General features: G+C 45.9%; 1 long non-coding RNA gene across 1 annotated transcript; it reads left to right on the top strand.

Moving 5' to 3' along the window:
- The first annotated feature begins 1,369 nt into the window (after positions 1 to 1,369).
- On the top strand, positions 1,370 to 24,540 carry LOC140460407 (uncharacterized). Its single transcript, XR_011954072.1, has 3 exons — positions 1,370 to 1,485; positions 5,428 to 6,386; positions 23,690 to 24,540. It is a non-coding gene; the product is annotated as an uncharacterized lncRNA (long non-coding RNA).
- The last annotated feature ends 2,280 nt before the right edge of the window (positions 24,541 to 26,820 follow it).

Raw genomic sequence — 26,820 nt, 5'->3', positions numbered from 1 at the left:
TTCTGTCTGCATGAGTTAACTCTGGGTGCAGTTCAGGGTGGATCGGCCATGCTAAAGTGTCCACATATGTGCAACTGAGGGTCGGTTAACCATGGGGAACTGCAGGAAAAACGGGTGGGTCTGGATGGGATACTGTTTGGAAGGTCAGTCTGAATTTTATGGGCCAAATGGCCTGTCAGGATTATATGATTCTACTGCATTAGCCAAGCATCTATTGAGAAACAATTGCCTCAGGTCTGCTGTGGGTGGAGTGGGTTCCAATTCATGAGACACTGACACTAGTCCTGAGGAAGGTGGGATTTGTGCTGTCAGTCCCCCAAACTTTTGGTCCCCGTCCACTCACTCTTCTCATACTCTGCACCTACCAATTCTCTATGCTCAGCCGCCTTCTCTCTCTTCCCCTTATTTTCTGCACCCCACCCTCTGTCCCTTGTCATTTTCTCTCTCCCTCTACCCCCACTCCCCTGTCCATTCTCCCTCCCTTCTACCATTCCATGCTTTCTCGTGCCCTCTTTGATTGCTGTATCTCTTTCTCGATAGTGATGACTCCACCTGGAAGACAGGGGTGCGCAAGAAATGGCTGATCTTTAAAATTAAGAACAGCTAAAATGATATATTCAGAAACATTGTTAACATCTAAAAGCATCTTAATTTATTTTATAAAAAGCTGCAGTCACGTTTCTGAAACTTGTATTGAAATAGACACATAGAGTCATACAGCACAGAAACAGATCCTTCAGTCCAACTCGCCCATGCCCTCCAGATATCCTAAATTGATCTAGTGACCCATTTGACAGCATTTCGCCCATATCTCTCTCACACCTTCCTATTCAGATACCCATCCTGACCCTGATGCCTTTCAAATGTTGTAATTGTAGCAGCCTCCACCACTTCCTCTGGGCAGCTCATTCCAAACACACACCACACTCTACATGAAAGTTACCCCTTAGGACCGTTTTAAATCTTTCCCCTCTCACCCTTAACCTATGCTGTCGAGATTTGGACTTCCTCTACCCTGGGGAAAAGACATACAAAGCCGGACGAAATTCAAAAGGAATAAAATGTCGAGCCACAGGGAAAAATAAAATTGTGGCTGCAGCTTTTTTTCTCCTATTGACATTTGGGCGCTTAAAATCTGTCAGTAAAGCCAGCACCTCCACAGAGCATACTGCGCATGCTTCTTGGTGTCAGCGAAAACTGCGCATGTACTGCGGTGTCAGCGAAAACTGCGCATGTACTGCGGTGTCAGCAAAAGCACTGAGCATGCTCTTTGCTGTCCGCGGAAACAGCGCTTGACTTCCTCCTGAAGGACCAATGGTGAGAGCCGGAGGACCGGAAGGAGCCTGGTCCTCCTACCATTCAGAACAGCCTCTTTGTCTGATGCGGAAGTTGGCCCGTGAGTTTCTCAAGATGTGGTTGTTCCTCTCTCCCTTTGAATGAAGATTGAGCTTCACCCCAGACTGCAACTTTGTCCAGCATCTGTGGGTACGGCACTCTCTTTTCTCACCCACTTTTTCATTTCTTTTTCGTTCTGGGATTCAGTTGCTGACTTACACGAACTGAAGGGAAAGGGAGTGAATCCAGGGAGGGGAAAGACTTTGGAAAAGTTGGTCCACGTTTGTGTCTCAGTTGGCAAACGCACAGCAAATGCAGTACCACAATGTAAAGTTAAAGCCTATTGCTTTTAAAAAAGGCAGAAAGGAGGTGCATAGTTTAAATGATAATATATTGGTATGTGGAGAAAGTGAGGACTGCAGATGCTGGAGATCAGAGTCAAGTGTGGTGCTTGAAAAACAGAACAGGTCAGGCAGCATCCGAGGAGCAGGAGAGTCGATGCTTTGGGCACGAGCTCTTCGTCAGGAATGATGTGTCGATGTACAAAGGGACCTCAGCGTCCTTCTGCACCAGTTGTCAGACAGGTGCAGCAAGCAGTCAGCAAGGCAATAGGAATTGAGTTCAAAAATGGGGTTGACTTCCTGCAATGGGGAGGGGGGGTGGGGGGGAGGAGGTGGTCATTGAATATATTCAAGGCTGAGGTCATCTGACTTTTGAACAACAAAGAAGTGGATGGTTATGGGGAAGGCAAGAAAATGGTTTTGAGACCATTACAGAATCATACAGCACAGACATAGACCCTTCAGTCCAACTAGTCCATGCTATGTTCGCATACGAAACTAATCCCATCTGCCAGTGTTTGGCCCATATCCCTATGTCATAAAACTGGTCCTTTTTCTAAAAGCTGGTCCTTCTTCTCAAGGATACCGTGTCCTTGGTTTTTTTCAGAGTGGTGGTAAAACGGCCCCGGACTCCAAAATGGATGGTTTAGTACAGAAATGAAAAGGGTATTGGTCGGCTTTTCTGTTTACACGTCAACAGATGACACTTTAGGCCCAAGCTTTTATGTTTTCGAAGTGACCTGCATAATGAAAGACAAGTGATCTGTTGTGAAAGCTGAGGCCTTGTTTGAGTGAGTTCAGCAGTGGACTGTGTGGAGAAAGGAACAGCATAATTAAGTCTAGTTTAGACAGACTGAGTTCTGTGGGTATTCTATATTCTGTTCTTTGTGTTTCATTCTGTATTCTTGTGAATACATTTATCTGTTTTAAATCCTGGTAGTCAACCTAGCTAACTTCGGGTAATTTTCACTGTGCACTTACTGAAACAAATAGCAAAGTTATGGTCTGCGCTGCCTGCTTAAGAATGTTCTGAGTGGTCTGGCCTAGTCCATACCACCTCCAAATCTTTCCCATTCATGTCCTTATCCAAATGTCTTTTAAACGTTGTAACTGTACCTGCATCCCCGCTTCCTCTGGACATTCATTCCACATACGAACCATTCTCTATGGGAAAACAAAGGTGTCCCTCCTGTCTTTTTAAAATCTTTCTCCACTCACCTTCAAAATTTGCTCCCTAACCTTGAAACCCCCACTCTAAGGAAAGGACACCATCATTCACCTCATCTATACCCCTCATGACTTTATAAAGCTTGATAAGATCACCTCTCAACCTCCTCTGCTCCAGTGAAAAAGGTCCCAGCCTATCCACCAAGATGTCGGTATATTCATATCCAGTTCAATGTTGGTGCAGGCTTGAAAGACCAAATGGCCTACTCCTGCTCCCAGTTCTCTCTCACTATGTCCAGGACAGCAAGAGACCATAAGACCTAGGAGCAGAAATTAGGCCATTCAGCCAATCAGGTCTGCTCCACCATTCAATCATGGCTGACAAGTTTCTCAACCCCATTCTCTTGCTTTCTCCCCGCAACCCTCAATATCTTTGATACACAAGAACCTATTTATCTCTGTCTTGAATATACTCTGACTTGCCCAACACAGTCTCTGTGGCAATGAATTCCATAGGTTTCGCACTCTCTGGCTACAAAGGTTTCCCCTTTATCTGCGTTCTAAAAGGTCTTCCCTTTACTCTAAGGCTGTGCCCTTGGGACCTAGTCTCTCCTACCAATGGAAACATCTCCCCAACATCCACCCTGTCCAGGCCAATCAGTATTCTGTATGTTTCAATTAGATCCCCCAAGCGTGGGTTGTAAGTCAGCGTAAACCAGACCCATCAGGATGAGGTACAGCATGGATTAGGTTCAACTCTGTCCACCGATGTTGTCAGAGATGTAGGACCTGCTCCAAACTGATCCACAGTCCTGTTGATGGGACAGGAAACCGCTTCCTTTCTCGAGACAAGTCTCCCGGAGAGAACTTGCTGGCTAACTGATGTACTGAACTTCACAGTGCCCCACTGCTCTCAGTTATTTGGAAGGTGTCCACACATGTGCCTAAGGTGGTGCTCGAGACCTTTAATATCTCTTTGGGATTGATCCCCATTCATTTGAGGCTGTGTAGTCATACAGCCTGTAAACAGACCGTTCAGTACATGATCCCCAACTAAACTAGTCCCACCTGCCTGCTCCTGGCCCTTATTTGATAGTCATAGTCATAGAGATGCACAGGACGGAAACAAACCATTTAATCCAACTCATCCATGCTGACCAGATATCCTAATATAATCCTACCGAAGGATGCAGGATTAAGAGTTCTCTTTGGCAAGAGACCTTTACAAGCTGTAGTAATGGACTCAAAAGTATGCAATCACATTTCATCTCATATTTTAGAGACATGGTAACTAGATTTAGCCTGTCTACAATAATAAATATAAAGAGGATCATAACACAGGTAATGGAAAAATGAATAAGGAATTGAAGGGGTGGGGGGGGGAATGGTAGCTAAAATACAGTGAAATGGGGGGGATTTCATTCAAACCTAATTTAGAGGTATGTATGAAAATATAGGGAGACTGCAGTACTGAACATGACAGGAAAATGTCCCTTTCAGAAAGTAGCATGTGCAAGAAATCAGACAGAGATACATAAAATCCCGACAGTGCAGAAAGAGGCCATTTGTCCCATTGATCCTGCACTGACACACCAAAGAGCATCCCACCCAGGATCATCCCGTTCTCCTGCATTTAGTATGACTAATCCACATAACCTACACATCACAGAGCAATTTTGCATGGTCAATCCACCTAACCTGCACATCTTTGGACTGTGGAAGGAAACCCATGCAGACAGGGAGAACATGCAAACTCCACACAGACACTCACCTGAGGCTGGAATTGAACCTGGGTCCCTAGTGCTGTGAGGTAGCAATGCCAAGCACTGTGCCACCCCAATATGATATAAAATTTAAACAAATGCTCTCAGCTGCAAATTTGTCCATGTGAAGAACTTACTGCAAACGATTTGAAGCAAGCTTCATATGAATTGGTGTTTTGGGAGAGATCCAGAACATATTTCATTAATGATTGAAAATCTTCGACCTTTGGAATGGTCTGCGAGAGAGAGTGTTGCTGTCAGATTCAATTATGGCATTCAAAAGATAGTTGGATCATTAAACTGAAAAGGAAAGTAATCCGTGTTTGGTGAAGAGTAGCACTGGATACTGTGGTGATTATAATTAGGTCAGTCAGGTGAGTTCCCTTATTGGGGGTGTTCACCTGCTCTTCTTAACATTTCACTTCAATAACCTTTCGGTTCCCAATATCTGTCGGGCGCTTTCTCTGTTCAAGTGTCTACTCGAGTGACTCAGTGTCAAATTTTGTTTATGAATTGTTCCTCTGATATCTCATGAGAGGGGCTATGATATTAACAGTGGTATCTAAATAGTTGTGGGTCACAATGTGCTCAAGTGAGAAAGAATAAACTGACCATTCTTAAATATTCATTTTTAAACCATGGAAATAAAATTAATGTTTGGAAAATATACAACTTGTCATGTATTAAGAAGATCAGAAATAGGAATGGGAATAGGTAATTGACTGTTGAGATGCTCTGTCTTTCATCACCATCCATGGCTGATCATTTATCTGAATTCCTTTTCTTGAACGTTTTGTTTTCCATGTCTTCACCTGATGAAGAGGCTACGCTCCAAACGCGTGCGATTTCAAATAGACGTGTTGGACTATAGTTGTGTGACTTATGACTGAAAAAAATTGAGTATATTACACACACTGGAGCAGTGGGATTTAAACCTGAGCCTCAGGGCTCTAAGGGAGACTACAGCTGCATCACAAAAAAACCCTCTGTAGTAAATAGGTCCTCTTCTGTTGAATGAGAGGAAACACCTTCCTCCTCAACATGAGACATGACCACTGTACCCCCACAGCCCATTACAGTAAATTGAGCCCATCTCCTGTTGAATGAATGAGTGAGAACACCTTCCTCCTGAACCCCTCGAGCCCATTGTAGTAAAGGGGCGGGGACAGTGAAGGGCCTGCGAACCTCTCCACCAATCCCAAAGGCTGCGATCGGTGCGGACGAATCGGAGAGCGGCATGCCAGGTTGTGACTTCCTTTTTGACTGCAAAGCCGGCCGCCATTGGTCAGGTGGACAAAGGTGCGCTCTGATTGGGCGGGGCTAGAATGACGCGCGTCACTGAAGGAGGAGACGGAAAGAAGAAGAAAAACAAAGATGGCGGCACGAGGCTGCGGTTTTCTCATCGACTCAGCGGGCGGTTTCTGACGGAGGGAGGGGGGCAGACAGGCATCGTTTACCTCAGAAAATACCTTTAAAATACATTTCAAATTAAAGTCGGAACTTTTCAAACAAAAGTTGTGAAGAAAAGGAGACAGTCCCCGGTGGTGGGGGGTTTATTGTTTATTTTTGTATAATTTCCGGGGCCCGGGAAGGGGGAGGTGACGGTTACCGGGTGAACGAGAAAACAAATTAAAAATGTCGGCGGTGGAGGAGAGAGGGCCGGCGCCCGCGGCTTCTTCGGCGGCGGCCGGAGCCCAGGAGCTCAACAACCCCCCGGAGCTGGAGGAAGGTCCGAGCTCCAAGAAGCGGGGGGTCCGGCTGGAGGCTGGATTTGCTCAAGGCTTGTATCTATTAACTTATTTAAATGGTACCTACTGTATGGGGCTATGGTTTACATTAAAACCGGAGGATCATGTCAGAGTGTTTGTTTATATTGAGCAGTTGTAGTTGGTAAAATACACTCCCTGGAGGAGCACCTTCTGTGATGCTGCATTTCTTTCCTTCTGCCCTTCCCCCATTTGTTATCTCACATCTCGATTTTACATTTTATTTGGTCAAATTTAATTTCATATTAATGAGACTTGGTATTCACTGTGTTATTAATTTGTTTGTTGGATTATTGTAAGAAAAAATTAATGGTGTCATGTCATTTCTGATGTCAGAGTTTGACATTGAATGTGCAGATGTGAATATCAGTAAATTGCGAAAATAAATCAAGAACTTGTGGTTCTAACAAAAAAAGCAGTTCACTGATATTAATGGCATTCTCTCATTTGAGGATGATGACTTGAGTCTGACCAACTAACCGTTTCATGTAGTCACCCAATTTAATTAAAATTTTCTTTAACTTAATTGAAGAAAATAACTGGCAGGCTAAGATTTGTACAATTTGTTTATAAGATTTATTTATACGTCCATTGCTCTCAATGTGGTCTCTGCCACATTGGGGAGACTGGACGCCAACTTGCAGAACATTTCAGGGAACAGCTCTGGGACGCCAAAACTAAACAACCCCACCGCCTTGTGGCTGAATGCTTTAACTCCCCCTCCCAATCCGTCAAGGACACGCAAGTACTCTGCTGCCTCCCCCTTCAAGCTCTAACTACCTGATACTTGTAGGAAGAACACCTCATCTTCTGCCTTGGGACCCAGGAACTACATAGGATCAATGTAGATTTCACCAGTTTCCTTATTTCCCCTCCCCTTCCCCCACACCACACACATTGTCCCAGATCCAGAGTTGAAAAATGTGGTCCTGGAATAATGCCGAGAGGCCATGCCTCGGAATTCCCTGGCTGTTCTCTGGCATGGCACTCATCCACAGATTCTATCAACAAACAGATTGACCTGGACCCAATATATCGGCCACTGCAGCGGACAGTTGGAACTGACAAAGGGAGGCGGCAGAGACAAACCACTATACATGCCGGAGGAAACATCACAGAAGCACTTCACAAGAGGCTCCCAAGCACTGAGGATATCACCTAGACAGGGGATGTAACGTCTGCAACAAAACTTCCCAGCTCGGCAAACACAATCACAACGAGCACCCGAGCTACAAATCTTCTCACAAACTTTGAATTGAGCATAGGAGTTGGGACATCCTGTTGCAACTGTCACACAACACAAAGCGTGGTCCTTCTCTGACTTACAATCCCTTTGAATATCAGGGGGAAGACACCGCTTTAATTGTAAATTTCAGGAAAGATACCTTACTTCAACAAAAATGTGCTGTGCTCACAGATGTTTGGACAGATAAAGGAAGTTGCAGTCTGGGGTGAAGCTCAATCTTCATTCAGAGAGAGAGAGGAGCAGCAGTAGCTTCAGAAGCTCATGGTCCAACTTGTGCATTCAGACAATGGGGGGGTGCTTCTGCGCAAAATCTGGGAATGAAGCAATGTCTCCACCTTTCCATTCCTTATCCTGGGAGGGAGAGAGAAGGGGGGGAAGCACTGTTCACTTGCAGCAACGGGAGGCAGAGATTATGAATCCAAGCAGGGAGCAGACTCTGCAAAAGTCAGTTTCAGTCGGCTTCTTCTGAAATATTGTGTGCAATTCTGGTCTCCCGCCTATAGGCAGGATGCTGTGAAACTTGAAAGGATTCAGAGAAGAGTCACAAGGCTGTTGCCAGGGTAGGAGGGTTTGAACTACAAGGAGAGGCTGAATAAGATGGGGCTGTTTTCCCTCGAGCATCGCAGGCTGAGTGTGTGTTTTTTAAACTTGAGGAGTGTTGACGGGGTAAGTACACAAGGTCTTTTCCCTGGGATAGGGGGAGTGCAGAACTAGAGGGAATAGGTTTAGGGCGAAGGGGAAAAATTTAAAAGGGACCTTGCAGTCAACCTTTTTTTGCAGAGGGTGATGAGTGTATGGAATGAGCTGCCAGAGGAAGTGGTGGAGGCATCTGGATGGGTATATGAATAGGAAGGGTTTAGATGGATATGGACAAAGTGATGGCAAATGGAACTAGACTAATTTTGGATATCTGGTCGGCATGGACAAGTTAGATTGAAGGATCTGTTTCTGTGCTTTATGTCTCTGACTCTGTGACTGGTGAAAAGCGTTGGCATTCGTCGAAACATTTATGCAACAGAAAATTATAAGAGAGTAAAGTTAAGCCTCACGTCGTTGATCCATGAATCCTGGTGTAGTATGGATGTATTTCCAGTAATTGAGTCAGTATAGCATGGAAGGAGTCCAAAAGACGGCTTCTTTTACAAAAAGTCACACTTAAAACTTAAATCTGAGTCTTCTGGAAATGTAAGACAACCGTGCGTTAATATAAGACAGATAAGTCTGGGGTATATGTTACATATTTGATGGAATGTTTATGGCTCTAAAAGCATGATTTGCAGTGTTTCTGGGCTCATAATATTGTACTGCAGAATATTGTATATCTTCAGTAAGAACGTCAATACCGCATGATAGATGTTCATTCAGCAACTTGAGTGAACTCTTCATGGAGTATGAAATCCACCACATTACCCTGCTGTATACATTTACATATAGATCAGCACAAAGATCTTGGGTATTAAGAGAGGAAAGAATGTTCCACAGAAACTGGAATTGTGTGTTCTGATTTTCTATTGTGGACTGACAGCGATGACCTTTGTAATATTCCCGTGGAAAGAGATTGCAAGAGAAGAATTTAGAGGCAGAAATCTCAGACCAAACAAGTCTGACAGTTGCTTGATTCACCAGGATTTGGATACTGATGGCCTTGAAAACAAAGGGGAGAAGGTCTGCCTGCTTTGTTAGGTTTTAAACGTCAGTGTGACTGGAAACTCAGAGTCTCACATACCCACACACCAGAGTCGTGACTGGAACATGCTTTCCAGACTGAATGAGAGAGTCCTCCAATGATCATAGGGTTCATCAGTAACACCACGCATATGCTGAAAGTGTGAGCGAGTTTCAACTGATTGTTGAACCTGGAGAAATACGAGGACACCTGCACCTTGGAGAAATCATGAAAATGCAGGGAGTGTAGGAACGGTTTCCCTTCCCCGCCTGCGCGATATTCATCAGCATTTGCACACCGGGCAGCAGCCATTCACCTGCATTCAGCACGGGAAAGGCTTCACTCAGTCGCATCACCTCTTGGTCCACACCGGGGAGAAACTGCTCATCTGCCCTGTATGCTGAAGCAGATGAAGGACATTTTGTTTTATCCTGGATGGAGCATACTGCAGGTATACCTGAGATAGATACATTTGTCTCTATCCCATTGAGTCTCCAGCACAGGGCCAGGCCAAGCTGCTCAATTGGTCTCTCTGTTTATTCTCCACCGGAGCCTCCATCCACCCCTCTTCATTGCTCCCCCATCTCCCCTCCATCAGCATAAAGGTATCCCCCACTTTTCGAAAGTTCACTTTACACTACTTCACTTTTACAAAAGACCTACATTAATACCTGTTCTCACAAACCGAAAGAAATCTGAAGAGGATTGTTGCTTTTACAAAGAAAGGCATAATATAAATTAATTCATGGTAATTGCTTCTTTGCTTTAGGCCATTTCGGCTTATGAAAGGAACACTCTACTTTCAAATAGTGGGGGAAAGCTGTATCAATACAATACAGCACAATCACAGGCCCTTCTTATTTAGTTTAGGCACCACCTCCAAGCATGTGCTAATTCTTAATCCTTACTTAGATCTGCTATTTATTGCCCATGTGTGGTTTCTGTTCACCTCCCGTTCATGCGTCTATCAAGATACATCTTGAACGTTGTTAAGGTGCCTGCTTCCATTACCTGCACTGGCAGTGCGTTCCAGAAACCCACCATCCCTCTGTGTAAATTCCCCACCCCCACCACTTCTCCCCCAAACAGTCCCCCTCTCACCTTGAACCTCTTTTAGTTGACTTTTCCACTTTGGAGGGAAAAAAACACCTCTGAATATCACAGAATCCCTCCAGCGTGGAAACAGACCATTCAGCCCAACAAGTCAACACTGGCCCTCTGAAGATTAACACGTGGAGCCCCGTTTTCTTACCCCCATTATCGACATTTACTCCTGACTAATGCACCGAACTTTCACATCCCTGAACATTGGGGCAATTTACACACAGACGATCCAACTTAACCTGCCTCTCACTGGACGCTATGGGTAACATAGCATCGCCAATCCACCCTATACAAGTTTGGATTGTAGGAGGAAGCCGGAGCACCCGGAGGAAGCCCACACAGACACGGGAGGTGGGGTGCAGGGACAATCTGCCAACTCCACACAGATAGTTGCCTGACACTAAAATCGAACGCAGGTGTGCAGAATAAACAGCTGTAATGTAACTCTTACACTGAAGGAAGTGTGCTGTGTACCTTCTTGACCACCGTGTCTACCTGCACTACCACTTCCACTGATCTATATGCCCAGATCCCTCTGTATGCCAGTGCTCCTATGTGTTCTGCCATTTATCATACAATTCTTATATTTCCTTCGTCTCTATCGAGCTTAAACCCCAGGGCATCAATGTGGACTTCAACAGCTTCCTCATTTCCCCTTCCCCCACCTCATCCTAGTTTCAAACTTCCAGCTCAGTAACCGTCTCTTTGACTTGTCCGACCTGCCTATCTTCTTTTCCACCTATCCACTCCACCCTCTCCTCCTTGACCTATCACCTTCATCTCCTCCCCCACTCACCCATTGTACTCTCTGCTACTCTCTCCCCACCCTCCTCTAGCTTATCTCTCCACGTTTCAGGCTCACTGCCTTTATTCCTGATGAAGGGCTTTTGCCCGAAACGTCGATTTCGCTGCTCGTTGGATGCTGCCTGAACTGCTGTGCTCTTCCAGCACCACTAATCCAGTGTTTGGTTTTCAGCATCTGCAGTCATTGTTTTTAACTTTTCCAGAGTCTGTCCTCTCCCTGGATTCACTCCGTTTCCCTTCAGTTCGTGCAAGTCAACTGTTCAACCCCAGAATGGAAAAGGGGTTGAGAAAAGTGTGTTGTTCTCACAGATGTTGGACAGAGGAAGGAAGTTGCAGTCTGGGGTGAAGCTCAATCTTCATTCAGAGAGAGAGGAGCAGAAGCAGCGACCACCTCAGAAGCACATGGTCCTACTTCCGCATCCAAACGATGGGTTTGCTGTGATTGGCAGGAGGACCAGTCTCCATCCGGTCCTCCAAAGCTTCTCATTGGTCCATCACAAAAGGTCACAGAGGGTTTTCGCTTTTTTCGTAAGCATGCGTAATATCTTGCTGACACCGTGGAACATGCGCATTTCGTTGCTGACACCGAGTAGCATGCGCAGTATGGAGATGTTGACATTACTGACAGATTTTCAAAGTTAAAAATCACACAATGCCACGTTGTTGCCCAACAGGTTTATTTGGAATCACTAGTTTTCGAAGCGCTGCTCCTTCATCGGTTGGTTATGGAGCAGAATCATAACACACAGACTTTATAGCAACAGGATTGCAGTGTCATGCAATGGAATACTAAACAACTTTAGCTGACCTCTGCCATCTTTTAGAATGACCATGTTAGTTTTGATTCCTTCACATGTGTTAGAAACGAAAATCGCTTCTTAATAATCGCTCTAGACAAATTCAGGAAAACAAAGTTTTATTAGCAAGTCTGCAGAGTTGGGCACCCTTCTGAGGAAAGGCGCCCCGAGGCTTACAAAGTTTCTCATTATATACAGCACAAGTCCCTCCCCTCTTTGGCTCTAAAGGGTCACAAGGTTCACATTCTAAACCGTCAGTATTTTTCCATTCTGCACCCATGTCACAAAGTCTGCAGCAGATGTCTCCTGAGTTGTTTTTCTACCCTGTAGTCTTATCAGTCAAGGACTTATTCTTCTCTGTCAGAGTTAGTGGTCTCATCAATCAAGGACTTTTTTTTTACTCTACTCACAAAATGTCAGTATTTGCACAATTTAAATTATCCCACTTTTGAGTGTACAAAATGTTCTTACAAAAGAAGCATGTCTTGTCCTTTATTATAGAGAAGCGTGATTTACCACACCCCTATGGCTCTATTCCCCTTAGTCTTTAGGGTCATGCACATCTTAATTGTTTGAACCGAAATCGCCTCTCACAATTCCACCCTTTTTCTTTTTAAGATGTGCATGACAAAGATAAGCCTCCCCTCTTCAAGGGCCCGGGAAATCCTTGGTCTTTTCGCAGCAACAGCACCTTAAGTTCCTGCGTTCCATGTTGGGGTACCGCCACTGCCTGGAGTTGGGAAATATTTTTCTGAATTAAAGACTGAACACAGGGGGTCAGGCAGGGTAATATGAGTAGAAGCATTACGCCCCCACCAACCACCAGCAACGCCGTGCGCCACCAACTACCACCTAGGAGACCATCCCACCATCCGATGCCACCAAGAGGACGCCAGGATTGTACCGGCACATGGGCCAATTTCCGAATTTTATCGGAAATCTTCAAAACCGCTTTACCATTATCGTCAATTTTCAGACAGCAGTTAGTCAGGTTAAACTTCCCGCACACGCCCCCTTCCGAGGTCAACAGATAATCGAAGGCAAGCCGGTTTTGATATATACCAGCCCTCATCTGATTCTGCTGCTTAGCCAGCAACTCCAGGGCCAGGGCGGTCTGGTTAGTAATGACCTCTACGACTGCTTGGAGCCTGATAATTTGATTTAACATAAAGATAGGAGTACGGTATCCCCATGATCCGTCCTGTGCCCATGTAGCTGGCCCGTAGTATTCAATAATCCGGGCCGGTGGCCACTCATTCCCCCCAATCACCGACTTGGATATCCCTTGGCGACCTACGCAGGGAGTCAAAGAGTTTAACTCCCAAATCATCGCCTTCCTCCAGGGGTAATAGGAAGAATTCAGGTCATATTAGACCCAGGAAGCATACTCCAGCCCATCCCATGGGCAGTTTGGAGTATGCCTGATTACCGCATATCCAAAATAGGCCATCTGGAGCAGGCCCTCCCTGCCTCACAACGTCATCCCACAGTTCCTTTACCCCAGGGACGCCCTCATAAGGACCAGGACCACTGCAATTCCAGTATTCGGATTCTTGGCCCCGTGGCAGAGTCTGGACAGGATTATCCCAGCATTGATTCCCCTGACAACCACCGCTCCACACTCTCTTACCAGAATCTGGCAGAGTCTTAACAGGAGCGTCCGAGCATTGATTTCCCCGACAACCACCGGTCCAGACTCTCTTCATGCCATCGGAAGGGTCAGCACTTAGCTCGTCAGAGGAGGAATCAGTACGTAACCGAACGCAATTTTGATGATCTCGGTTTGCAATGTACCAAGTAATATTCTCAGGCCACCATACTTGTGTGGTCGCATTCAATACACTCTGACAGGGACTAATTCCTACCTCCACGGTCCCCTTGCCTTCAACACATAACTGGCCCTCAGGGCTATTTGTCAGTCTCCACCCCTGGCTTTTCCTTTCGTTGACATGTGTCCAATTGTATTGAAGCAATTCCCATATGTCTAAGCTTTGACCAGACCACGGCCATTGTTCTGACATATGCGGCCCCCCCACAAACCCAGCAATTGCTAACATTTAAAACAGTGGCAATCCTAGAGGTGAGATCAATAAACAGGTTTTGTGTTACATCAGGGAGCTCAATCTTCTCTTCTACCTCTTTGTATATAGATGGCACTTTAGAGACAACGACCGTTCTCTGACGGTCCTGCTCTTTCTCCAACTCCCGATCAGTGTTCCGTACTCTGGTCTCCTTGACTCTGTCAACCTGCTCTCTGCGCAACACGGAGGGTAGGCCCCACTGCCCAGCTTTGTTAACACACACCCAGCGGTCATTTTTAGGGCATCCACGGACTTTTCCACCGTACCCTTTATTATACACTTGATAATAGGGTTTTCCACCCTCCCAACATTCTTGCCGTGCATTCACATCGTAACACCGATCGTTCACACGGGAGTGAGACACAAATGATCCCGAGTAGATCTGACTCCCAAGCCTCACCGTAGTCCGACATTTGTCACATCTCCCCTTGCCCTCCCCCACATACAGGAGTAAACTGATCAATATCCCCACCAATACAGTCCAAGTAGAGTTCATTATTGCTGTCTTTTCAGTTTTACCACCAACGGTTTGTCCCCTTGCTCGCATGTCCAAGTGCTTTCTCCTTCAGGCGGAACAGGGCCCTTTATCCTTGATGCGTGGGTCCACCCTTTTTCTTTCGTCCGAACAGCGGCTTCAGTTGTTAACAGAACCAGGAACGGTCCTTCCCACCGCGGCTGGAGCTTTTCGGCCTTCCAGGTTTTAACAAGTACCCAATCTCCGGGCTCCACCTTATGCAAGAGGAAGTCGAGCGGCGGAGTCTGAGCCAGGAGACCCTTCCTCCGGAGTTCTGCAAAAGAACGGGATAAGGCCAGTAAATAGTTTCTGACAAATACATCTCCCCCTTGTAGAGTGGGACACCCATCAACCTTACTCCAATATAGTAATCCGAACAGCATCTCATAGGGGGAGACCCCGATATCCCGGCGAGGTGCTGTACGTATCCTCAATAGGGCAATGGGAAGGCACTTCGGCCAAGGTAACTTAGTTTCTAACACCAGCTTAGTCAATTGGGTCTTGAGCGTGCCATTCATTCTCTCAACCCGACCCGAACTCTGAGGATGCCAGGGTGCATGGAATTTCCATTGGATACCCAGGGCAGTACAGATCAAATGGTGTAGCTTAGAAATAAAATGTGTCCCGCAGTCGGAGTCGATAGATTCCATTATGCCATATCTCGGGATTATGTTCTCTAACAATAGTCGGGCCACGGTTGGTGCATCGTCTTTGGCAGTTGGGAAAGCCTCTCCCCAGTGAGTGAAATGGTCTACTATTACTAGCAGATATTTCCATCTCTGTACTGGGGGTAATTCTGTAAAGTCTATTTGGATCCTCTGGAATGGCCTAATTGCGAGGGGCTGACCACCGGCTGGCATAGAACGCATGGCTTTCTGGTTAATACGCCGGCAAGTGGGGCATCCGACTACCTCTTGTTGGGCTAATGTGTATATCCCCCTGCATACATAGTCTCTCAGGATCGTGTCACACATGGCTTGCACCCCCCAGTGGGTCTGATGGTGTAATCGGTGCAGAATACCCCGGGTGATCTGTTTGTTCAGTACTTGTCTCCCATCAGGAACCGTCCACTTCCCGTTAGTATCTAGCCGGGCACCCAATTGATCCATTTTATCAATCTCCCCCTGGGTGAAGACGGGTTGTTTAGCGAGCCCTTCCCTCAACGGTATTAATGTTAATAATTGGACGGATTTTTCGACCGCTGCCCACTTGGCTTCCTCATCTGCCAGCCGGTTTCCCACCGCTTCCAGTGTCGACCCCTTCTGGTGGCCGGGTACATGGACTACTGCGAGTTCCGAAGGTAACGCCAGGGCTTCCAACGTTAGGCTGATCATTTGTTCGTGAGCTAATTCATTTCCCCGGGAAGTTATCAATCCTCTCTCTTTCCAGATTTTCCCGAAAGTATGAACGATTCCGTATGCATACTTTGAGTCAGTATATATGGTCCCCACTTTCCCTTCCAACAACTTCAGGGCCCTCTGGAGGGCGTACAACTCACAGGATTGGGCTGACCACTTCCCGGGCAGTCGTCCGGACTCGATCGTCCGTTTCGTTGCACCATCTACGACAGCATAGCCACTGTACCGGACCCCACTGATGCACCGGGAGGACCCGTCGATGTACAGTTCCTGTCCCTCACCCAGCGGGGCCTCTTGCAGGTCCTCTCGGCATTTGGTCTGCAAGTCTACAAATTCCACACAATCATGCTCCTGTTCCCCATCTGCAGGACGTCCGTATAGAAACTGGGCAGGGTTGCAACTGAGATCTTTTGCAAAATTGAGATCGTCCCCGGTCATCAAAATCGTCTCATACTTCAGGATGCGAGAGTCTGTTAACCAGCGGTGAGCCTTCTGAGCCAGTATGGTACTAACCAAATGTGGGGAGTATACTGTGATTCTTCCTCCAAAGGTAAGTTTCCGGGCCTCTTCTACTAACATTGCCGTAGCTGCCACTGCCTGTATACAGGTCGGCCATCCACAGGACACAGGGTCTAACATTTTTGACAAAAATGCAACCGGCTGATGTTTCCCTGCCCGCAGCTGGGTAAGCACACCCTGGGCAATTCCGCCGGTGCTATTGACATATAACTGGAACGGTTCCTTCAGGGTGGGTAAAGCCGATACCGGAGCTCGGATCAGTTTACTTTTAATAATATTAAATCGCTGCTCCTCCTCATCTGACCAGTCCACCTTTTGTCCTTCTTGTCCCAGTTTGTCGTACAAAATTTTTACTAGAGTGGTGTAACTTTCAATCCATATCCGGCAATACCCTACTAGCCCCAGGAATTGTCTGATTTCCTTCTTCGTCCTGGGTATTGGCATACCCGTAATCCCTGATATTCGTTCTGGCGTGATACGGCGATGCCCCTTACTGCCTTGATGGCCCAGATATCTTACCTCTTGCTCCACAAACTGGAGTTTTGTCCTGGAGACGCGTAGGCCCTGTTTCCCCAGGAAGTTCAGCAGGGCAACGGTGTCTGCTCGTACCTCCTCTTCTCTTGGTCCTGAGAGTAAGAGATCATCGACATATTGGAGCAATTGATTCTCCGCGTTACACCGAAATCCTCCTAAGATCTGCTCCAGTATTTGTCCAAACAAGTTGGGTGACTCCGTGAATCCCTGCGGCAAGACAGTCCATCTTAACTGTCGCTTTCGTCCTGTGAAGGGATTCTCCCATTCAAATGCAAAAAGGTTCCGACTTTCTTTGTCAAGGGGGCAACTCCAGAAGGCATCCTTCAAATCTATTACGCTGAACCATTCATGTTCGGGGGGAATTTTACTCATTAACGTGTAGGGATTGGGTACCACCGGGTATCTAGCCTGGACTACTTCATTCAACCCCCGCAAGTCTTGCACCAGCCTATACGTCCCATCCGGCTTCCTCACAGGGAGTATTGGAGTATTGAAAGGGGACATACATTCCTCCAGTAGTCCATCTGTGATTAATCTTTCTGTCACAGGTTGTAACCCCTCCCGTCCTTCCATAGCAATCGGGTACTGTTTCCTTCTTACCGGGCCTCTTCCTGGTAACATGGTGATTTGGAGAGGTTTGATGTTTAGACCCCCTCTGTTCCCCTCTCGGTACCATACTTCCGGGTCTATTTGTTGATCATCTTCTTCGGTGAGGGCGAACAACCTTACCACCATTTCCCCGTTACTTGGTACCGTTCCGATCCCTAGTTTGACCTGCAAGTCTCTTCCTAACAAATTAAACCCCGCCGATGGCAGTAGAAGGAGGTCTCGTTTAGTAGTTCTATTTTCATACCCAATTTCCACGTCCTCCACTACTGGGACTTGCAATGTCTTTCCTCCAATGCCAGATACCCCCATAACTGTTCCTCCTGCTCGGGCGCCGGGGGGGTATTTGGATTATACTTGATCTTTCGGCTCCCGAGTCCACCATAAATGTGATCTCCGACCCTTGGGGCCCTACTTTCAAGTTTACCAGGGGTTCCTGTCTATAGTCCTTTTGCCCCAAGGGTAGGAACCCCCGACCTCCCTAATCTTCCTCCATCAGGGCGTACGACCGCACCTCCCGCTTGTAGCGGGGGCACTCTCGCTTACAATGTCCCTCTTCATTACAGTAGTAACATCTGAGTATCCTCCTCGTTTCCCTGTCGCGGCCTCGAGTTCCTCCACCCTTCCTTTGTTCCAGCCACGGTCCTCTTTTCCTCTGCTCTTGCCACGACTCTCCCCTTTCCTGTTCCTGCCACGGCTCTCCCTTTTCCCTCCTTCCAGCTGTCACTTGTTGCACCGTCTGCATCATTATCTTTGTCGCCTTCTTTTGCTTCTCATCGTCCCTCCTCACAAACACCTTTTGCGCCTCCCGTAGTAGTTCACTTGGAGGTTTACTATCCCAATCATCCATTTTCTCTAACTTCTTTCGTATGTCCGGCCAGGCTTTTGATACAAACTCTACCCGTATGAGTTGTTGCCCCACGTCTGTCTCAGGGTCCACCCCAGCGAACTGCTGCAAGTTCTTCCTAATCCTGTCTAGGAAGTCTGTAGGGGTTTCCTCCGGGTTTTGATGATTCCCAAAGGCCTTGGTAAAATTGTGCCCCTTCGGGGCTGCCTGCCTTATTCCTTTTATCCAATATTCCCGCATGTCTCTCATGTTGCGCCGTCCCTCTTCCGTGTTCTTATCCCACTCGGGGTCGGTGAGGGGAAATTTCTGCTCCCCTCCTGCTCCTCGCTCTCTCTCCCAGACCAACAGCGCAGCTTGTCGTATCATCTGTCGCTCCTGGCTAGAGAACAATGTTCCCATGATGGAATACATCTCATCCCACGTGTAAGTATTCGGCCCCAGGAACTGATCTAATTGTTCAGCCAGGCCCATGGGGTCCTCCAGTAGGCCCTTCATCTCCCTCTTGTAATTCCGTACTTCAGTACTCGTTAAGGGGACGTTCACATATCCCGTCCCTCCTTCCTCGCCCCCCCATGGGCACTCCCCGGAGTGGAATCATTCTTGCAATCGAGACAGAGTTTTGTCTGTGACTCCTTTCAGGTTGAGATCTAGTCTGTACTCCTGAGGCTCCTGGTGATTCCTCCCCGTTTTCTTCCCCTTCCCCCGAATCGTCGCCACCCGAAGGATCATTCTGTGGGGCAGACGGGGTCACGTAGGGCGGCGGTAAGTGATCTAAAGGTTCCCATTCTGTCTGCTCTTCTGAGTCTTCAGTAGTGGCCTTCATTTTGCAAGATATTGTGACCGGTAGCCAACAAAGGGCGTAATCACTTTCTTCCTGAATAACATTAGGTTTTGAATTGACATATAAAATCAGAGCTTGCCGGACCTAGTCTTCGTCAGTGCCGAATCTAGGCCACCACACTGAGTCTCCCTGAATAGGGTTCTGGGACCACGTTTGACAGTATTTCACCATCTTTTTTCTAGATTTTCCTTTTCTCCTACCCTGATCCCAATTACTTAACATTCTTCCTAACGGACTATCGTCAGGTACGCCGGGGTATTTTTCATTGTCTACGTTCAAGCCTACCTTTCCCTTATTCGCCTTGGATCCGTTATTTTCCATTGCCGAGGACTTTGTAGAATCGGAGAATCTTGTATTATCCCGTGATAATCTATCACCAGTTAGCCAATTCCCGGACCTTCAGTCCAGTGATCGCCCAGGTCCCTTTGCAGGCACCCCCGGTCTTTGGATTCCTGTGTCCTACGTCTCTGTGAAACAGATCACAGGCATCCCGTAGGTCCACGTTCCTCCGCAAACACGGTCTCTGCAAAATCTCCCACAGACGAGCCCCGGTCTCTAGATTCATGAGTCCCACGCCTCTGTAGAAAAATCTACAGGCACTCCGCAGGTCCCCAGTCCTCCGGAAACACGGTCCCCGCAAGTTTTTTCTTACCTGGGTTCGGTGCACCGAAATTACTCGATCGTTAACCGTCCCCACTGCCTCGGCCACACCCCTCCTTTGTTTTCCTGAGCCTTCCGGATATCACTCGCTCAAGCCGCGCGGGGCGACAAGCAAGGAATCAGGGACTGCCGAACTCGGCAGGGTGCACCTTCTCCGATGTCCTTCCTCAGCCCCCCCGTGGCCGGAGCGTCGATCGGACGAGCCCCCAAGTTGTTAGAAACGAAAATCGCTTCTTAATAATCACTCTAGACATATTCAGGAAAACAAAGTTTTATTAGCAAGTCTGCAGAGTTGGGCACCCTTCGCAGAAAAAGGCGCCCCGAGGCTTACAAAGTTTCTCATTATATACAGCACAAGTCCCTCCCCTCTTTGGCTCTAAAGAGTCACGAGGTTCACATTCTAAACCGTCAGTATTTTTCCATTCCGCACCCATGTCACAAAGTCTGTAGCAGATGTCTCCAGAGTTGTTTTTCTACCCTGTAGTCTTATCAGTCAAGGACTTATTCTTCTCTGTCAGAGTTAGTGGTCTCATCAATCAAGGACTTGTTTTTTTTTACTGTCAGCATTTGCACAATTTAAATTATCCCACTTTTGAGTGTACAAAATGTTCTTACAAAAGAAGCATGTCTTGTCCTTTATTATAGAGAAGCATGTTTTACCCCACCCCTATGGCTCTATTCCCCTTAGTCTTCAGGGTCATGCACATCTTAATTGTTTGAACCGAAATCGCCTCTCACAGGTAACCCACCCACATCCATTCCCCTACCACCACTGCTCTACACTTAACCCTTAGTAATGCACCTTACCTATACATCATGCATAATTTCACATGGCCAGCACAGCCAATCCACTCCAACCCTGCACAAAAGTCAAAAATCACACATCACCAGATTGTAGTCCCACAGGCTTTTTTGGAAGCGCTGACTTCTGGAGTGCTGCTTCTTCATCTGGTGGTTGTGGTGTATAAGATCATAAGGCACAGAATTTATAGCAAAACATTTCAGCATCCTGCCACTGAAATGTTACATTGAACAAACCTGGATTGTTAAGTCTTTCACAGTTTTGAATGGTTTGCAGGTATCATTACAATGTAAACCCCAGAACTTCTTGTATGCCACCTTCGAGATAACAAGGTTTTATAGCAAAAGGTGACATATCAGCTCAGACAATGCATTATAGGTGTGAGGTCAGAGTTTGCCTGTAACTCAATCTTGGTCAGACTGGTTCTATTTCCAAAGTGAAATTCACAAAATATTACATTGATTGACTGCCTGCAGATTGTGCATTTTTTAAGCAAAATTGACTGTATCTGCAAATATACCTCCACACACACACACAGTTTGTTGGGTGAATTTGTACTTGCAAAATTACATCTTTCTTTGCTCAGAAACTGCATGAATCAATGTAAGATTCCATAAATCAATTTTTTAGATTAAAATCAGTCTAGCCATTGTGGCACAGACAGTCTCACACAGGGGGGCTCACACCATCAATACATTATGTAGGCTAACACAACAGCAATTGGTAAAGTTCACTTGGGAACGTAACTTTTTTTTAAAAAAGTTTTGTGATTTACATATGAAAGAACTGAAATCAACATGGCCATTCTAACAGATGAAACACTTAAACAATCCAGGTCTTTTTCAATATATAATTTCAGTTACATCACACTGTAAACTGTTGCTATAAATTCTGTGTCTTACAATCTTATTCTCCACAAGCACCTGATGAAGGAGCTGCACTTTGAAAGCAAGGGCTTTCAATTAAACCTGTTGGACTATAACTGGTGTTGTGAGATTTTTAATTCTGCAAATACACATTCACTCCCATGGATTTGTGTGTGCATATGTCCCTGAGAGAGAGGAAAAGTCTACATCAGTGCTGTATGTCTCTAAGTCTATTTGATAACAGATGCTTTATTTCTGTTGATGTAAATATTGTAGTAAATCTTCGCTGGGTACTAACAGATATAAGGGAGAGAGAATTCCTCAGGTAGGGCACCATAAGAATCCTGGGAGACCCCTATTTCTGGTTTATTTCCTAATTAACAAACATTAACCACAAGCACCTATTTATTTCTAATTTTGTTTCATTTTTCTTGTTTTATTCCCTGCGATGATGTGGGAGAATTGTTAGATTTGGGTCAGACATTTTGTTACATATTGAAAACCTGGAAACTATGTTGTGCCTGCAACCATTTTGTGGCCTTCTTAGTGCCTGCTTGCTAAGGGCTTAATGTTTCCCAGGTTAAGATTGTGTTTCCCAGGCTCAGCGGAGATGGTTGGTCTTGCAGCTGTACTGCTCCCTGATAAACAAATTCTTTCCTTGCATGGGACTTTTATTTCCATCCTCCACATATGGCAAGTCAGGCAGGAGATACCATGATCCTGCCAGGTCACCGGCCGATATCATTTGAGAGATGAAATATAGAGGGTGGTTGCTGCTTTTGGTGTGTCCAAAATAAAAAGGAAAGCTGACCAGAGACAAAAATGCTGTTAAAAATGCTGATACAATTCTCGCTACTCAGCCACAAGATACGACTGTGAGTACTCAACAGGCTCCTGGTGTCCTGACGTAATGCTGCTGAGAGCACTTACGCTTTGCAAAATTAGTAATAAAGAATTTGCTTGGCCCAGGGTTATGACAAGGGAAACCCTACTTGATAAGCCCTGGACCCACACGGAGGTGCGAGGCATGCGTCAAAAGGCCCCTGATCCATTTGAGTGCCCAACATTCGTTTTAATTGGGGAGTAGAAATCTGCAGTAAGTGTAATTGCTCGCTTCAGGATGTCTAGACTTGAATGAATTTGACATACACGATACATTGGGAAACTATTAAAGACTCCATTGTAATTCCCATGGGTTGTGGACTAATGCAGAGACATGAACAACTTGCCTTGAAAACAGTGTTTGATTTGAAAATGGAATGGCTGCATTTAGAGGTATTTAGAGGTTGCACACTTGGTTAAGCGGCTAAGTGTCACAACCAGGATTTATGAGGCTCAACTCCCTAACTTGGACTGTTCTGGAATGTGAGTGCCTCATTACCCTTGGAATGAAGGAATAAACAAAAACTGACAAACTGAGATATGAAGAAAGTTGGAAAATGTTACAGAGACGCACGCATGCAGGCAGGCAGATGGGGGGGTCAGAGAGGCAGGCAGACAGTGAGAGAGAGGGGTGCAGGCAGGCACAGAGAGAGAGAGAGAGAGAGAGAGAGAGAGAGGCGCAGGCAGGCAGAGAGAGACAGACAGACAGGGAGAGACTGACTCAGCGCCGACACCCTGCAGTTTGCAGAAAGATTAACACTTTGTAATCTGGTTTGAATGCACATTTGCCTGGGTATGGTGCTGAAATCACAGGGGAAGCCCCTGAAAAGCACAAACTATGGCCTCAAATAGGGTACTCCCTCCGCACCCGAACCAAATTGTGGGTGACCCCTGCTGGACTGGTTTATGTTCATTCTTTGCTGCTGCCTATTTCAGTTGATTATGTACATTACTGTACACAGTTGAGCAAGAAGGGAATGATTAATACTCTGTTACAAACCTGTTGGCACCCAGATTTTCAGAAAGCAGCTTGGAAATGAGCTGAAGTGTGTTTAATTTGTAAATTTTAATTTGATCATTCAGCCTTTCACTGCACTCTTTCTTATCTTTCTTTCATGAACTATGTTTGATTGGGCCTGATAACGTTGAGTAAATGGGAATTACAATTGAATACTCTTCTTTATACACAGAAGGTCAACCACTCTGGCTGCTGGATATGTGCCCATATCCCCATCTGTCCTGAACTCGCACCAAGTGAGCCCTTACGGAAATTGACCGACTTGCAGCTTTCTTTTCCCCCAGCCTTTGGAACTGATCGACTGAAAATCAAAGTCACCCCGTAGACAATCCTGTGCTTGGCTCAGTTCACTGTTGTGGCCCCCCTCTCCAGCGATCTCCCAGATGCTGAGATTTCCCCTTCCTGATGAAACCCCGATGATGATTCCCAATCCCTGGAGCCTTCTGCCCCTGTCCTTACTGAACCAGAGGACTATTTGTCCGATCTCCAACCATCACCCCTTGGCAATCCCGCTGGCTCTGGGTATAATCCCCTTTTGCTGACATCCTCAATCTCCTCTTTTTAATAAAAGAAGGAGGGAATATGGGAGAATTTGACCAAAGTTGACACAAAACTCTGTGGAAGTTATTTTGTCACAAAGCTATGTTTGCAGTAAAATGTAGCCTGCTAATGTAATGCCCTGGCTAAGGAATTCTGTTTTGATAGCCTGACCTTGCAGCTGCAGGCTGTCTCTGCTCCTCAGGCCATTAGACTGTGCTGCTTCATAGAATGATGGATTGGTTCTCTCTGTCCCTTATCGGTAATTCGAGCCCAGCTAAACCTGCAGTAAAAGATAACATTCAGTTTTGTAGACATTAAGAAATGTAGATCTGGACAAGGTCTGTGAACCTTACGACTGCCCCTCAGTTGCATAATTAATGGAGAGTGGGCTTGTGTTTTACCATAAAACTTGTAACATTCTGTATTTCATTGGAATACGTTGGAGTTTGTTTTAAACAAAAAAGGCTTCCCCATGGGAATGAATAAAGCTAGTTAATTGCTCAAGGTCTCCTCTCCTGACTACTTTGTTTTAAATGATTTGCCACACGAGTTACTTTGCCCCAACAGCACTAACAGTTACATCTAAGGGAGACAGAATTCCTCATATCGGGGACATCAGAATCCCAGGCGACCACTATTTCTGGTTTACTTCCTTATGAACAAACATGAAGCATGAGCACCAATTGCACATTTGTTTCTAATTTTGTTTCAGGTTTCTCGTTTGATTCCCTGCTATGACTAAACTCTGTGTCTGGATGGTTGACAGGCTGGGAGATCGTGGGTTGGGTCTCAATTGAGAATGTTTTATTGTTCTGGAAGGTGTAAAAGGCAGAGGTCAAAGCTTCAGCAGAAATCCAGCAGAGCTGAGAACGGACGAACATCTTACTCTGTGGGAACAGGGAGATCAACAGAGGACAGAGAAATCCGGACCTGAAATCTGAGCTGACACCAGACTACCCTGTGATCAGTGCTTTGATTAGCAGGGCCAACCCTCTACCTTTACCTCGCTTCACATTTGACTACCCCTCGATATTCAGGATCCAATCTTTGTCATCCTGAAGCCGTGTCTCTGTAAGGACTCTCAGATCATAATTATTTTCTTCAATGCGGACAGATAATTCATTCACATTTGTTACAATACATTCAGACACACCCTTTTTAATTTCAACTTTTGTATCTTTAGAATCCAATCTTGAGTTCTGGTACATTTAATCTCCTTGTTCCTTTCTATCATACTCTGATGTTCATTTTCCACATTGCTCACTGATCTTGATTTGGATTGGCCATGCTAAGTTGCCCAGAGTGTCCAAGGATGTGCAGGTTAGGTGGGTTAGCCATGGGAAATGCAGGGTTATAGTAACAGAAGCAGGAGTAGGCCATTTTTTTTGACCCATCCTGCCTGCTCTGCCATTCATTAAGATCATGGTTGATCTATCCATCATCTCAGCTGCACCTCCCTGCATTGTACCAACTATCCTTCATTCCCCTACCATGCAAAAACCCATTCAACAGTGTCCTAAATATACTTCATGAAGCTGCCTCTACTGCTTCCTTTGGCAAAGAATTCCATGGATTCACTACTCACCGGGAAAAGGAGCTCCTCTCCACCTTCATACCGAATGCTGCCTTCTCTATCCTGCCTACCTGAGACTCCACTTTCAAGGAACTATGAACCTGCACTCCAAGGGCTCTTTGTTCTGCAATACTCCACTTAACTGTGTCAGTCTCGCCAGCATTACTTGACAAAAATGCACCTCAATTTCTCTAAATTAAACTCCATCTGCCACTCCTCAGACCACTGGCCTATCTGATCAATTCTAATTGAAAGCAAATCTCTTTCCTCTCTTATTCTCTAGAAGCTGAAAATCTCCATCCCACATTCTCACTTTGCTGAACCTAATCCCTGCTGTACCTCATCCTGAAGGGTCTGGTTCATGCTGATTAACAGGCCCACACTCAGGGAGGATCTAATTGAAACATACAGAATACTGAATGGCCTGTACAGAGTGGATGTTGGGAAGATGTTTCCATTGAGAGGAGAGACTAGGACTCGAGGCCCAGCCTTAAAGTGAAGGGACCCCCTTTCAGAATGGAGATAATGAGAAACCCACAGAAGGCAGTGCAGGTCAGGTCACTGAGGATATTTAAGACTGAGATAGATATGTCCGAGTAGAAAGGGGGATCAAGAGTTACGGGGAGCAAGTGGGAGAATGGGGTTGAGAAACCTAGCAGCCATGACTGAATGGCGGATCAAATTCCTCTCCATCTAAACCCTTAACACTATGGCAGTCCCAGTCTATGTTTGGAAAGTTCAAATCCCCGGCCATAACCACCCTATTATTCTTACAGATAGCGGAGATCACCTTACAAGTTTGTTTCTCAATTTCCCTCCGACTATTAGGAGGTCTATAATACAATCTCAGCTATCTGTAAGAATAATAGGGTGGTTATGGTCGGGGATTTTAACTTTCCAAACATAGACTGGGACTGCCATAGTGTTAAGGGTTTAGCTGGAGAGGAATTTGTTAAGTGTGTACAAGACAATTTTCTGATTCAGTATGTAGATGTACCTACTAGAGAAGGTGCAAAACTTGACCTACTCTTGGGAAATAAGGCAGGGCAGCTGACTGAGGTGTCAGTGAGGGAGCATTTTGGGGGAGTGACCATAATTCTATTAGATTTAAAGTAGTGATGGAAAAGGATAGACCAGATCTAAATTGGGGGAAGGCCAATTTTGACGGTATTAGACAAGAACTTTCAAAA

Source organism: Chiloscyllium punctatum, chromosome 36, assembly GCF_047496795.1.
Source record: "Chiloscyllium punctatum isolate Juve2018m chromosome 36, sChiPun1.3, whole genome shotgun sequence".
In the NCBI taxonomy this organism is placed as follows: domain Eukaryota; kingdom Metazoa; phylum Chordata; class Chondrichthyes; order Orectolobiformes; family Hemiscylliidae; genus Chiloscyllium; species Chiloscyllium punctatum.
This window is presented reverse-complemented; position numbering and strand designations above follow the sequence as displayed.